Source organism: Microtus oregoni, unplaced genomic scaffold (assembly GCF_018167655.1).
Source record: "Microtus oregoni isolate MIOR12 unplaced genomic scaffold, Mior012 000023F_ref0000262, whole genome shotgun sequence".
In the NCBI taxonomy this organism is placed as follows: domain Eukaryota; kingdom Metazoa; phylum Chordata; class Mammalia; order Rodentia; family Cricetidae; genus Microtus; species Microtus oregoni.
In genome coordinates, this window is record NW_024543082.1 from 22,281,700 (window position 1) to 22,297,352 (window position 15,653).

General features: G+C 36.2%; 1 protein-coding gene across 4 annotated transcripts in view; it reads right to left on the reverse strand.

The window, feature by feature from the left end:
* LOC121461879 (limbic system associated membrane protein) overlaps positions 1-15,653 on the reverse strand; it is a 2,099,220-nt gene that overhangs the window by 683,365 nt on the left and 1,400,202 nt on the right. The window lies entirely within an intron of this gene.

Genomic DNA, 15,653 nt, shown 5'->3' on the forward strand with positions numbered 1-15,653 from the left:
TATTATAATAACAAGATACCTGTTTGATTTTTTAAACATAAAACAAGATCTATTTGTTAAATTGGTTTATTTTGCTGTGCTATTTCTTTTCTATGTTTTAAAACATCTTTCTTATTATTTCTGTCTATACCCAGCATCTCTTTAATGTTTATTCAGTCATCTGGAAAATATGATAAAAGGGTGAAAAATATTCTGTGACATCAAAGGTAAATGAAGATAAGCTGCCAAAGAAAACAAAATGATTAAAGTATATAGAGATAAAACATTTGGGGAAAATGTTAATTTACAATGGCCACTGCCATGGGATATAAACCCTATACTTAAAACACTTCTAAACTAAAAAAATACCTGTACTTTTGAAAGGCTGCCATAAAACTTTTCAAATGCCTAAAGTTTTTCAAAATGATGATGTGCTTCATTGTGGTCATAATCCACATTTTCAAGAATCTTTCTGTGCTGAACTCAATCCTAGCATCCTGATCTTTCATGAACGCCAGTGAAGAGTTAAAACACTGTTTTGGACTACCTATGGTTCCACAGTATTTTCTTCCCTCTAAGAACAGTAGGGGAAAGCTGGAGAGCTGTTTCTCCAGATCAAACTTGTTTCTACCCATTTCTCCCTAGGTAATGAAGGCTTTCACTAGTCTGGGAAGTCTATGTTCTGTGCAAACTAAAGTTTCACTGCAATACCCATAGTTGGGACCACATTTTCTCAGGAGAATGATTATATATGAATGCCTCACTCCTGAGATTTAACCTAGGTTAATAGTCTTAGTGAAGGGCAACCTCATTATCTATTTTAGGCTAACTGATCACTGCCTCTACAATATCTCAAGGAACACGTCAATTTTAACTCTTGGTTCTTGAGACCTAAATCTAGAGTAGAGGAAAAATATTATCCTGTATAAAAAATTCTTCAACAAAAACATTAAAACTGTATAAACAGAGCTAGTCTCTGAAAGTTAAAAGTTAACCAAATATTTTGCCTAAGAAATGATTCTCTCTCTCTCTCTCTCTCTCTCTCTCTCTCTCTCTCTCTCCTGACTGTTACAAACTTCAAAACATAGAGTTTATTGTTTCTCTGTCACTGATTTTGGCACAGTTGTAATCATTTCATGCTAAATTTTGTCATTCTGTGTATGCCATTCTCATGACCCACAGTCAGTGTTGTGCCATTTCCGTCTATCAATACTTGGTGTGTAGGCGATGTTTTCCAACCCCTTAAATGTCATGTGTGTTATTCGATTCAGGTGTGTCTCTCTGCAGAACGGCACTTAATGGAGAATCTTGTAGCTGAGTAATTGGCATACCCACATGGGTTTCCAACAGGACTATCAGGAGTAACAAAGCATACCATCCAAACTTTGTTTTTCCGGTGGCACTTTCATTATTCTAAGTGTACAGGTTAAAAACTCAGAGGTGTTTCTTTATATTGCCACTTCCTGATTCAACTTATACATGGTTCATGCTGGCAGTTCCCTTAAAATATATGCAAAACATGTCCACTTATAATCCTCACGGCTACGACATGTTCCTATTACCTTTATTATCTGGCTTACTGCAGTAACCTCAATGTGCATTTTCCCCTTTATTCATGAATCCTCTACTACAGGACTCTCCACCACATAGAAAGGTTGTTAAAAACATCAGTTCTTAATACTTGCTATTAACTGCTTACTAGCTTGCAATTTCAGACACAGTCTGAATCTACTTACTCTCTGTCTTCTTTACCCATTAACTTCTTTATTATTGCCTCCAAACCAGCCTCTTTGCTAGGTTTTGTCTACTGCCTCAAGTTTTTTGCCAACTGCTTTCCCGGCCCTACCAGCCACCTCCCCCCAAATATCTTGAACAGTTTGCTTCTTGACTTGAAGTGGCTTCAAATGATCTTCAGATGGCTGCAAAATGGCACCAGAAGTCCTTTGACTGAGCCTCTTACTTTAGACATAGTACCTTTATTTTCCTTTTTCACTTTATTTCTATTTATGATAATTATTTTTATAGTTGCTATTTAAATTATATGAGTTATTAAGGGGAGGATATTCTATTTGTTTGTTGTACTCAGAACCCCAAATAAAGCTTAGTTAATGAAATGGCATTTTTCAGATATTCTCAGGTCTTACCTGAAATTGAGTGGTTGTATTCAAGACTATAATGACAAGCAAACATTGCAACGATGGTTAACTATTGTCTATCTACATCAGGAAAGCAAACCAGCAAGAAGATCCCATATTCTATGCCAGTATTCTAAACCTTGGAGAGTCTGGAGATAAACCAGCACCAGAATTTTCCACTGTCCTCTTTGGCTACATGATGAGTCCCTTCCATCACCAGACAAGCATTCGTTTCCTGTAAAGCACATGAAGGCATTTCGGGATTTAACCTCAGAAGTTTTTTCATCCAATGAAAAAACTGCTTAACAGTAAGCTGATGTTACTTCATAAGAGCCTCTTATTTTTGAGATATCTCTGACACAGATTCAGAGCTTTAGAAACAGTGAAAACATAGCAAATATCATTCTAAGATAAAACCAACAAGAAAATCTTTAACCAGGCCAGAGTTCAAGGGTTCTCAAGAGACCAATATACAATAGTGCTTTATTTTGACTCTCAGAATTAAAACTTCCTTGAACTCACTCGGTGTTCTTATCCTTCATTGTTTTTGCAACGTATGACTTGCAGAGCCAGGCATGATGGAGCATGCCTTTAATCCTAGCACCAAGGAGGTTGAAGTAAGTGAATCCCTATGAGATCAAGACCAGCATGGGCAAAACCTATGACTTCTGTAAATATATTATAGAAAATATATCTTTTTTTCTAAATCATCATAGAGTACATACATACAAATGAAAATTATGCTTCCAAATGTATATATACATATATACTTATTCATAGATATATGTGTGTATGTATTTTAGAAGTATGATTTTCCACAGTTTCTGCACCTTTATGAAAAAACAAAGTTCACTTAGAATGTATTCCATATCTACTAATAATTTATTCTAAATTTTGTAATGTCATATAAGGGAATAAACATGAAAATAATGCTAGTAATGATATAATTGTGGAAATATGGGTTTTTTATTTAAAAATTGGAGGTTAAAGCAAAATCTTAATCACCCAGGTTTAGGATAAAAATAAATTTGATAACAAACACAAACTAAAGATGTATAGATAGATTGCTTTAGAAGTAGAAATGACATGCAATAAATATTGAAGTGAATCATTTAGCATTATGAGACCACTGAAACACACTACATGGCAATTAAAACAAGATGAATGTTTATTAAATGTGGCTAGGATTTATTAAGCTATGCGGGACTAAGCAAATGTAATTTGATATCTGAATCATATCTCATTCTGATACAGCCTTCATCAAATCTGAAATCTCAGCTTTGAAAGGGTATCATGTGTTCCTTTTAGTTTTTAATCTCTTTGAAGTACCAGTTTGATTCTTGGAGGACTGTGAAAGTCACAGACTGAAGTCTCTTGATTACCAATGAAGTTGTCGTCTTCTGCATGTGTCTTCCAAGGAAGACAGCTATTCAAAGGAACCATCGTCTCTAGGGACAGAGGTCTCTGTCACTACTTATGTCCTAGAAGAAGAATATAGCCTGGCACAGGGTACGGGCACCACATCTATTTATGCTTATGTTTATATCTCTATTTACAATGAATTAATTATTTATTTCTTCATTTAAAAACATGAAAGATAGTACCATACAATTTTTCCCCTGAAAAATTATGTTTCAAGACTCACCAGACAGACTGTAATAGTAATTTCTCAGAAATGAATAGATTCTGTGATCAGACATGTCTGGAATATGGGACTAAAGAGAATTATTGAGAATTTGTTTCTGTAGGTCTTTTCGGGACATTCTCATATGAGTCTGTTTATAAATAGTCAAGGGGAAAAAGCATGATCAATGTTTCTCAAATTTTCTTCTTATCTCTAAAAATGATGACACAAATTTAATCCCATTTTCCAATCCAGTGATTTTTTTTATGTGGTCTGGAACAAAGCCAAACTTGTTAATAAAGTCTTATGAAAGTATTCATAGCGCACTAAACTGTTAGGTGCATGTATTATTGTTAGTTAATGAATAAGGTTTCTTGAATATTCATCTTCCTTCGTAACTTCAGATGCCTCATGGGTAAACTGGGAATTCTGTAAGTGTTGGAAAACACCTTTATCCCCTCATACAGCAAACTTGTAACTTCACTTTGCTTTTACGCGAACTTGATAGTTATCCAACAGCCAACATAAATAATGTGACTATTTGAGTTTTCTGAGATTTTTTTTAGGAGACTATTTTTGAATCACTCTAACTCAGGAAAAAAGTACAGTTCTAACACTGAGTTTCTGATGTTATACAAGACAACTAATCATTGTGCCTGAATTCTCTGATTTACAAAAGATGTACAATCACATTGCTTACCTCAGTGTTACCATGAGAATTAACCATGCATTGCCACAAGGTGGCCTTTCTGTGTTTCAATAATAAATTATCTATCATATCCTTCATGCTTCCATATGGACCCAAACACCAAAATACGTTCATTCTCTTTAATAATGTTCAAAATAATATTGTCTAATTAGTGACGTCAGCTGATTTTCTAACATTTAGCAGCCATATCTACCATATAAAGATAGATTAGCAGCTTCAGTATCTACCAAAAATAGCAAATACTTATACCTGTAAGAAGAATTGCCTCAGCATGAGAGCAAAGAGGGCTGTAGGTTTTTAGAAAAACTAAATTTTCCATACTCATCAATAGCACTGATTAGTTTCCACTTAATTATTTGGTAAAATATTTCGTTTTGAGTCTCTAAGTATTTTTATGCTGTCTAGATGACATGCTTAATCTTCAGCAGCACAGTTGATTTTTAACACTGCCATATTAGCAAGTGATAGTTGGACAATTAATCACAGCTAGACTGCAGGATTCTGAACATGCTGTCAGAGAAACTAAAATAACTGGCCCAACCATAGCACAACCTGCTTATTTTCAGTTGTCTCACCATGACCCGAATCTCTCACTTTACCCAATTCTTTGCTAACTCTTATTTTCCCGGAAGTTTGTTTTTCTATTTCTATTGAATAATTAGAGGATGTCAAAAGAACCTAGACTACTGAAAAGCGAACATGCTTTAGCCTGGTTACCTATCCACATGGAATGAGAATGTTCACATGACAACTAGCTGTGTCCAAAGGCATCAGTGGAACGGAATAGCGCCATCCATTAGACTTGTGATCAAACACTCCAGTACAATTAGCGAACTGCTCAGCCTAGAGACGGATGTGTCAGCACACCACCCTTTGATTTATTATTTTTTTCTTTTCCCAGAAGAAATTAAAGGAAGGCGGATCATCTAGGGGGAAAAAAGGGGATTTTGCATGACATGTTTTATTTTAAAAGGTAAATTTACAGGAAAAGTGGGTGACATCAAATAGGGGGAAAGATGTGGAAAGTGAGCAGCGTGTCAGCCAAAACTGTAAACAGCAGACTTAAGTAAAGTAAATGAGACAGCACAGATCATGGCTAGGGTAAAAAATGGAATTGTGGCCAAGTGACCGATGACACAAACCCCCCATTTCTAATTTATAGAGTCTAGAATACAGAGACACACATTTTGCTTCCAGCCTTCTACAGTTGATCATGAAAAGTACAAATATTCTGGGGTTTATGAGATGGCTTAACTAGTAAAATCTTGTTGTCAAACCTGAGTTCAGTCCCCAGGATCCACATGGTAGAAGAGTGGTGGCACCGGCTAATTGTCCTCTGAGCTATTCCATACACATTATCTGGGGCATGTTCATATTCATTCTCTCTCTCTCTCTCTCTCTCTCTCTCTCTCTCTCTCGCGCGCGCGCGCGCTCTCTCGCTCTCTCTCTCTCTCTCTCTTCTCTTCCTCTCTCTCAAACATAGACACACACACAGATAGATGATAATGAAGAAGATAGAAATATAGTTAGATGATAGATAGATAGATAGATAGATAGACAGATGATAGATAGATAGATAGATAGATAGATGATAGATAGATAGATATAGATAGACAGATACATACATACATATACATACATACATAGGTACATATGTAGATAAATAAATACATACAATGAAAACAAAAACCGAGTAAAAAAATTAATGCTCTTTCCCCGTCTTCTGTTTCTGAGCATCAGACATCATCATGGTCTCTACAGACATGGCACTCTCATAGCAGGGTCATCAAAAGTGTTCTGCATGCCAAGTGTATTGCATGCCAGGTGTACTGCATGCCAGATGTACTGCATGCCAGGTGTACTGCATGCCAGGTGTACATGCCTTTAATCCCAGCAATGGGAGTCCAAGGAAAGCAGATCTCTCTAATGCTGAGGTCATCCCAGTCTACAAATAAGAGTATGTCTCGAACCAAAGGAAAACAATGTTTGTACATCATTTGGTGCTACCTTCACAAAGAAGGTGCTGTGTTGGATAGTTCTATGGCAACTTGACACAGACTAGAAAACATTCTTGTCAAACTGACCTGTGAGCAAGACAGTAATTAATGTTCCCCCAAGGCCCTCTTTTCCAGTCCTCAATTTCAGGTTTCTACCTTGAGTTCCCACCCTGACTTCCCCTCATGATGGCTGTGATTGGGGCATGTAAGGTAAGATGAACATTGACCTCCCCAAGTTGCTTTCAGTCATGGTGCTTCATAACAGCAATAGAAACCGTGACCAAGTCAGGTGTTATTAGAAGAAAAATCTTCTTGTTAGTATGGCTAACTTTATCTTCACCATGCTTGAGCATTACCATTATTTGTATGTATGTCTTATTTTATTTTCTCCACGAAGTGGAGTCAGAAACAAGGCTTACATTAAAATTAATATAACTAGATTATCTGGAAAAGCAAGGAACACTGACAAGTTCATATAAAAGATACAGTAAAATCATTTAAAAAGCTAGGAAACCAGCTTTGGAGCCTTAACTCCACTCTGGAAAACTAAATGAAGCTCACACCTTAGACTGATACTCTAAAGAGTTTGGAAAAAGCAGAGATTCTTAGAGACCTGTGACTTCCTGTCTCTTAGAGGCTATTTTAGGGTAATCAGTTCTCAGCAGTTCATCTCCCTTTATGACTTCTCAGGAGAGAACACTGTGCACCCATGAAGAAAGAGCCAGTACAGCTCTATGAAGCACACAGAACAGTTCAGGCAATGGCCAGCCTCTGACAGGCATGATCTGATGCTCTCATATTGGTTTGTGATTTTGGGACATTTTGTTAGGTGTCCAAAAAGTGCCTAGTGAAAAAAAAATATCCTTGTCTAAGAATAAATCAAGGACATGTGGACTACTGGATCCTTCTTCCTCTAATTTTGTACCTATTTTCCTAATTTAATTCTAAAAATAACATGTCATTAGAATGAAACTAGCTGACAACAGAATGGTTTAGAAAATAGCTAAATGCTTACATAGTGAGTGCATTTGATGTGGCAGGCACTGCTAGGAGATGGAGTAATTGGAGGAACACAAAGGTAGAGAAAGTCACTGTGAGTGCCATCCAGTTAGAGTCTCCGTGTGACTAACTCTAGATACATTATTCAATTAAATGACAATCCCAAATGCTCTATGGAACTTTCCCAAGACCACCCTGGAAAGGCAATCCTACAGTTGTGCTACTTTTATTTTTCACCTGATAGCGGCAATTGTTTTTGGTATGTAAAATTATATTGAGGTTTTTGTTGTTGTTGGTTTTTTTTTTTGAGATAGGGTTTCTCTGTAGCTTTGGAGCCTGTCCTGGAACTCCCTTTGTAGACCAGGCTGGCCTCGAACTCACAGAGATCTGCCTGCCTCTGCCTCCCGAGTGCTGGGATTACAGGCGTGCGCCACCACCGCCCGGCTTTATGTTGAGGTTTTAAATATGAAGAAAAATCAAATACGCACAATTCATTCAAGATTGCTCTAGAGAGTACACTGCTCATAGTGTTATTATTTGTAGGCTTAGAATTGTTTTTAATATGTTCCAAAAGATGAGCTCTCAGTTAGTATTAGGCATTAAATTACACTTTTTTTTTAAAAAAAGGGGGGGGGGAGCTACAATGTATGGATAAAGAGTACACGACTCCTACCCTCATAGACTTGACAAGTCAGTTCAAATAATGACAACCACTAAAAAGAGATAAAAATGATGCTGGAGACAGGCTATGCAACAAAGTCCCACAGGACCTATCTTATTATGTATTTATTATTACAGTTTATTTCTCGAGTATCAAATATTTCTGTCAGCCAAATTTAGGAAAGCAGTATTTCCAAGGCAGAAGTATTTACGGCCTTGCCTGTTTGAACTAGCCTCTCTGTGACTGTATTCGAGATGATATGGTTTTGTCAGAATCGTAATTGATAGTGCCCTTTCAACATCTATCTGCCTGGTACATACACGACAACTTTTTCCTGCCCTGCTTGTTCAAAAGTGGATTCAAAATAACCACAAGCCCTGCAGCCTCACCACAAATCATTCTCTAACAAGTCCCTGACACAGCACTTTGATGTAGAAATATAGGTAAAGCTGCTTGTTACACATTTGGGCAAAACTACCGGTCTTCATTGAAAGAGAATTGTAGGCAGGGTCCAAAGCTGATCATCAGAGAAACTGGAAAGCAAAGAGCACTGTAATAGGGGAAGCGTGTGTTTCCTCCACCACAGGACTTCTGAAAATCTGTAAAGATACCATGACCTCCCCCACAGAAAAGGGATACCCTGACTCTCATAATTAAATACCTGTTGAGAATATGAGATTTAACAGAGCAGATTTATCAGCTTCTGGGGGCCATACTGTCCCAAGAATGGGTTCCTTGGCCAGTCAATTGACTCTGCACAACAGGTGGATCACTTTTACTATGAAATTATGCAATTGATCGTGCTTTTTGGCCCCCAATAAAATTGAAAAAAATTAATCTTAAACTTTTTATAGTCTTGAGATAAGAATGGTTTACTTCATTTAAGCTCTCAAAATAAATATGTGAATATTGCTGAGTAAGTCATGGTTTATTTATGACTTTGGGCAAATTTAAAAGTCCCTGTACAAGAATTAGATTAGGTGACTCCAAAGTTATCTCCCCAAAATAATACTTTATTTTTTTAATGTTATGCTACACAAAAATACAAAATAAAGAATAATGTTGTTTTTATAGAAAAGTACAGGCCATTTTCTCAAATATACTGGCTAGTCTAAAGCAGATGTGAGTTTAGAAAGTAGAAGATGCCTAGGATTGTTAGCAGTTCATTTTCTGAAGTACTCAATTAAAATTTTAGTTTAACTTGAGGAAACCACCTTGCATGACATATATCTAAAAGTTAAACCTAGAAGTTAAAGGGAAAAATAAATATGGAAGTTCTGGTGGTTTGAATGAAAATGGCCCCTGATGTGGGAAGTCCTTCTTTATATGTATTGCTTTTATTGGTTTTATTTGTTTACATTTAAAGGGGGATATGATACAGGTATTTGCATTGGTATTGATCTTGGTTTATTGATACAAATTTAAGGTCAATTTTGTTACAGTGTATATATGCATATCTGGTCTTGATTAAGGTATTGTGCTTGTCCAGCTCATTTAAAAATTAAAGTATGATTAACAAATATAAGTTAAGAGATGATCATCCAAAATAGTCAAGCTTGTAGTCATGTTAGTTAGATTTTCTAGATGTACAGAGATGTATTTTATATAAATAGGCATTCCTCAAACCTTTCAAAGGCTACATAATATGGCATTTAAAATGTTTAAGAAATTGCACTTTTCATAACAGTGAGACACATCTGTTCCTGGCAGCACCAAGTTACTTCAAAAGGATGATGTGCACCAAAGAGCCTCCTTATGGTGTTGCTTACTCATTTGGGTAAGAAGCTGTTCTTGCCTGAGCTGCTTGATGCTATACTGTATGAACTGGACATGCGGGGCCCACAGAGAAATGACTGCTGAACTTTCCTAAAGATGAGATTGTTCTTTGGGATTCCTGCTACATGAAAGAGTCTGTCAGACATTCTGCATGACACACAAGAAAACAAACTATGGACTTTGCCATTATGAGGCAGAACAGATCTTCAAATTTCCTGCTTCATGGAAAAGACTGCTGGATACTATGGGTCTGATGTGGGAATGATTTCTTATTAATAAAGAAACTGCCTAGGCCCATTTGATAGGCCAACCCTTAGGTAGGCAGAGAAAACAGAACAGAATGCTGGGAGAAAGAAGCTGAGTCAGGCGGTTGCCATGATTCTCCCACTCCAGACAGAAGCAGGTAAAGATCTTCCCTGGTAAGCCACCTTGTGGGCTACACAGATTAATAAAAATGGGTAAGATAAATATGTAAGAGCTAGCCAATAAGAGGATGGAACTAATGGGCCAGGCAGTGTTTAAAAGAATACAGTTTCTGTGTAATTATTTTGGGGCATAAACTAGCCGTGCGGGCGGCCGGGTGCCAGGAACATAGCCCACCGCTCCTATTTCAACAATGGGTCTGTAGGCTGGAGATGGATGCTCCATCAATACAGAATAACTTTGGGTCACTGTTCAGGCAGTAAGATGTCTTTGTCAATTGTAGAGTTTTGAAAGTTGCTTACAATGCACTTTCTGTTTATTTAGATAATATTATATTCTTCTGGAGTCTTTGATAGAGTTGAAGAATAGATAGTTATAATTTTTCTTAGTTATGACAAAAGATGGATATAAATATTGTAACTGTAATTATTGTTTGATACCTATTTTGTTATATGTAATTTTATTATGTTAAGGTTATAGCCTTCCTTTTTATTTAAACAGAAAAGCGGAAATGGTGTGGGAAGTCCTTCTGTATATGTGTTGCTTTTATTGGTTAATGAATAAAGAAACTGCTTTGAGCCTATAACAGGGCAGAACAGAGCTAGGCAGGGAAAACTAAACTGAATGCTGGGAGAAAGAAAGCAGAATCAGCAAGAATCCATGTAGTCCCACCAGAGACAGACACTGGACAAAAACTCATTGGTAAGCCAAAACCACATGACAATACACAGATTAATAGAAATGAGTTAAACTAAGATGTAAGAGCTAGCCAATAAAAAATTAGAGGTAATGGGCCCAGAAGTGATTTAATTAATACAGTTTCTGTGTGATTATTTCTGTTCTGTGTGGCCAGGATCAAACCAGCAGCTTTATACTACAGGTCCCTATAGGTTCATAGTGAGTGGTACTATTAGGAAGTGCTGCCCGGTTGGAGTAGGTATGGCCTTGTTGTGTCACTAGGGGTGAAGTTTGAGGTTTCAGAAGTTCCTAACACACTCAGTGGCTGTTCCTGCTACCTTGCATATCCAAATATAGTACTCTCAGCTACCTCTCCAGTACCATGTCTGCCTACATGCCTTCAAGCTTCTTGCCATGATGATATGGACTGAATCTCTCAACTGTAAGTCAGCCCCAATTAAATATTTTCATTTATAAGAGTTGCCATGGTCATGGTGTCTCTTCACTGCAATATAAGCCTTAACTAAGACAATAGTAAAAAGTGTGATTTATTCTCATAAGTCAGGAGGGTGTCATTATGTAATTATGGTTTTATGGGTTAGTCAGTTAATTGGGTGGTTAGTTGTTTGAGACAGGTGCTCTCTATGGATCCAAGGCTACTCTTGAACTAATAAACTTCCTGCTCAGGCTTCTGAGCACTGAGGCTAGAGGTATTTACATGGTTATTCTCATTATACAAGAGACAAAATCAAGGTCTAGAGGGGCATGTTTACATACTTTTATAAGTTACTATATTATAAAACTGACATTTAACAATGTTGCTCATGGTTTTTCACTCGGTGTTACAACACATTGTTTCCCTAGCTCCCAGTAATTATACATACCTACTTTTGACAAAAATCCCAAATCCAAGACTAAAGATCAAAATTTTCAGAAAACATGATCCAGATCTATAATTTTTCTTCCACAAATCATACCTAAAAAAAGGCTTCATTCAGAAATTAGCATGATAGCTAATACTCTAGATAAAGGACCTGCCATTCCCTGTTTAGAAATCATAGAATGAAACAAACAACACAAGAGAGAGAAATTTTCCAACACTGAGAACAGAAGAAGCCTTCTTTAGTTCTGTTTCAGAATATCTGCAGATTCTAGACTAGATCTTCAGCCACACATGGGTAGACAGCATGGAGCACAGTAAGGACTAAGGAAACTTAACCAAGCTACGATCAACAAGAGCCTGTTAACATTAACTCCAAGTATGATCCTTCTCAGAGAGTGCCACATTAACAAAACCATGAACATCTCCAATGATTGTAATAATATGTAGTTCATAGAAAACTTTATATTCAAAGTGATATAATATGCAAAATGTCAGAAAAATATGACTTGATTTCAAAGTAACTGACACAAAACAAATGTAGAGCTGATCAACTTAAAAAATCAGTGGAAATCATATGATGTCCTGAGAGTCATTTCTAGGAGGGATGAAACATAATATAAAAGATTTAGGAAGCATCATGAAACATCCTAAGAGGCAAGCATAGATTTCTTTGGCAAGAAAACAGAGGTCAGAAGTAAGAGGTCAGAGGTTCAGTGGACCAAAATCTTTAGTGACTTTAATGACTCTAAAAGAAAAAGTGACTCACAAACATTGTCCAATGAAAATATTTTTCAGAAAAATGTTTCATGAAAGTATCAATAAGATAATTTGATGCCAGCAAACATACTCTGTAAGAATGACAGAGAAAATTTTTAAATGTTTTTAATTGAAATATAATTACATTACTTTACCCCCTTTCTTTCTTTCCTTTAGGCCCTCACACCTACACTTCTTGAAGACCTCATGCTTCAGTTAGATAGCTAGCCACTTTTTCTTTGATTTTATATACATAATCATTATATATAGTGAGTATATAATGATTATATATACTGTTTTGAAGAGAATGAGAAAGAAAATGGGTGACTAGATATAAAAACTTTCTTCTATGTTAAAATATCATGCATTGTATAGTAGTGCTTCTATAATGAGGTGTTGTATATTATACATAAAATTATCCAATAAAGGATAGAATTAAAAAGTCACATTAACTCTTTATAGTTGCAAGAGTCTTGCATGTTACACAAATTAATGAAATATTAATTTAATGTATTCTCTCTGTACATTTATATACGAGTGTGCATGTATACATGTACATATAAAGACCTATATGTACACAAATAAGAATATATGAACATGGTGTCAGTGAGATGACTTAGCAGTTAAAAGCACTTGGTACGCAAGCCTGATAACCTTACCACAATCCCACAATGAAAATCTGAGATATGAGCAAAGAGGTCAAGACCCTGATGATCTCACCCACTGAAACAGTTTACCTTAGCTAATGGGAGCTCACCAACTCCAGCTGGACTGGGAAGGAACAAGCCTAGGACCAAACTAGTTCCTCTGAATGTGGCTGACAGTTGTATGGCTGGGTCAGACTGAGTGGCCACTGGCAGTGGCACTGGGATTTATCTCTACTACATGTACTGACTTTTTGGGATCCTATTTGCTTTGGATGTATACCTTGCTCAGCCTAGATGTAGTAGGGCGAGACTTGGACCCTCCACAAAGCAGAGTGCCTTACACTCTCTTAGAATTAGAAGGGGGGTGGAATGGGAAGATGTGTGAAGGGAATGGGAGGAAGGGAGGAAGTGAGAATTTGAATTGGTATTTAAAAAAAAAATCTAATAAAGAAAAAGAAGACCTGAGCTAGAATCCACAAAGAAAACCTGATCTCAATCACACAATGGAAACCTGAAATAGAACCTGCAATAAAACCTGAACTAGAACCCACAATGAAAGCCTGAGCTCAATTCTACAACTGAAACCTGAGCTCAATCCTACATTGGGAGCCTGAGCTATAATCCACAATGGAAAAAGAGCTAGTACCTTAAAGTTGTCCTTTTGCCTCCACATGGTAATGGAAGACACATGATTTCACTTGCACACCTACACACAGAGACATCATCCACACAGACAGTAATAATGAATAAAAATAAATTGAAAATCAATGTACAAGTATAAAATATACACATATGTGTTAGAAAGAGACATCTTTCACATGAAGAATAGTGAAACTGGCCTTTAGTGAAGAGATGAAACAGAAAACAAAAGAGGATTCATGAAAGGCTAATTCCAACAACATGTTAGTGCTTGTAATGCTTCATTTGACTAGCAGAGATGAGCAGAGAGAATAAAACCACAACAGGGAACTAAATATTGTCTGAAAGAGACATACTTCAAATATAATCAGGAAGTAATAGAAAAAGGTGAAACATATAGATCATACAAACAATAAATAAAAGAAGGCAAAATCAGCAATACCAAGAGGAAATGAACAGATGCAGAGTCTACATAGCATCTTTGTCCTAGGTGACACTTTGGGAGCAGAATACTGCACATGACAACTTTCCAATAACACACTTTATAAGTTTGCTTGATGTATTCACTAACACAGACAATATGCTAAATCATTAAATAAATCTGGATACACTTAAAGGATCAAGGACTCACAATACTCTCTGAGTACATTATAATTAAAATAAAATCAATAATATATCTAGCAAGCACAAATTACTTTCAAGTTAAAATACTATGGGTCCTCAGAGTAATTTCAAACAGTATTAAACTGAATGGTTATAAAAAATATAACAACATTTAGTAAGTAGAAGGAAATTTTAATTTTTAAACATGTATTTTGAAAAAGCAAAAAATAATTTAGTATATGAGTTGTATGACCACATTAAGAAGTTTTTAAAAATCAGGTAAAGTTTACAGAAGTAGGAAATTTATTTTTAAAATATAATGACAGAAATTAATGAGAAAAACAGAAAATTATATTTTTTAACTGTAAGATGATATCTATCTATTTTGTTTTCAATACATCTCAAATGCAATTTACCCTCACCCCACTCCTCCCAGTCTGCCTTCACCCACTTTCTCTATTTCCCAGATCCACTCCTCCCTTTTTCTTCAGAAAAAGCAGACCTCCCAGGGCTATCAACTGAACATGGATGGCATAATAAGATAAGATACACTAAGGCTAAACACAGAACCTCATATAAAGACTAAGAGAGGACATATCTGGCCAGTAAGTACATGAAGACTGGAGGAAAGGAGAAGAGAACACTATGAAATAGTAGCACTCTACACCTCTTAGTCTGGTAAGAATATGAAGAGTTAGATTTCTCTTCTCTTGTTCAACAACATTCAGTTTCTTGCTAACCACAGTAGGTGCGATAGTTTTATTGATATGCCCAACACCCTTTGAATTGCTTCCCCATGTAGACATTTTACCCAGGCATCTACATAAATCCTTAGATATAGATGTCTATTATAGATTTCTTTGTAAAGTTTAAAACTAGAAATAATCTGTAATTCTATAAATAGCTAAGTGGATAAACAGATTATCATATACCCACACATGCATTCCTACTTAGAAATTTAAATGAGTGTTACAGATACATTCTAAAAAAAACCTGGACGATGCTCAAAATCTCAAAAATACTAAGGAAAAAAACTGGCAAAAAGATGTAGGGCTCTTAAGCTTTTGAGATGAAACTATTGTAAATATGTTAATTCCTGCTAAGGAGGCAGGTGAGTAGTTACATGAGGGTGAAGGCAAAGAAA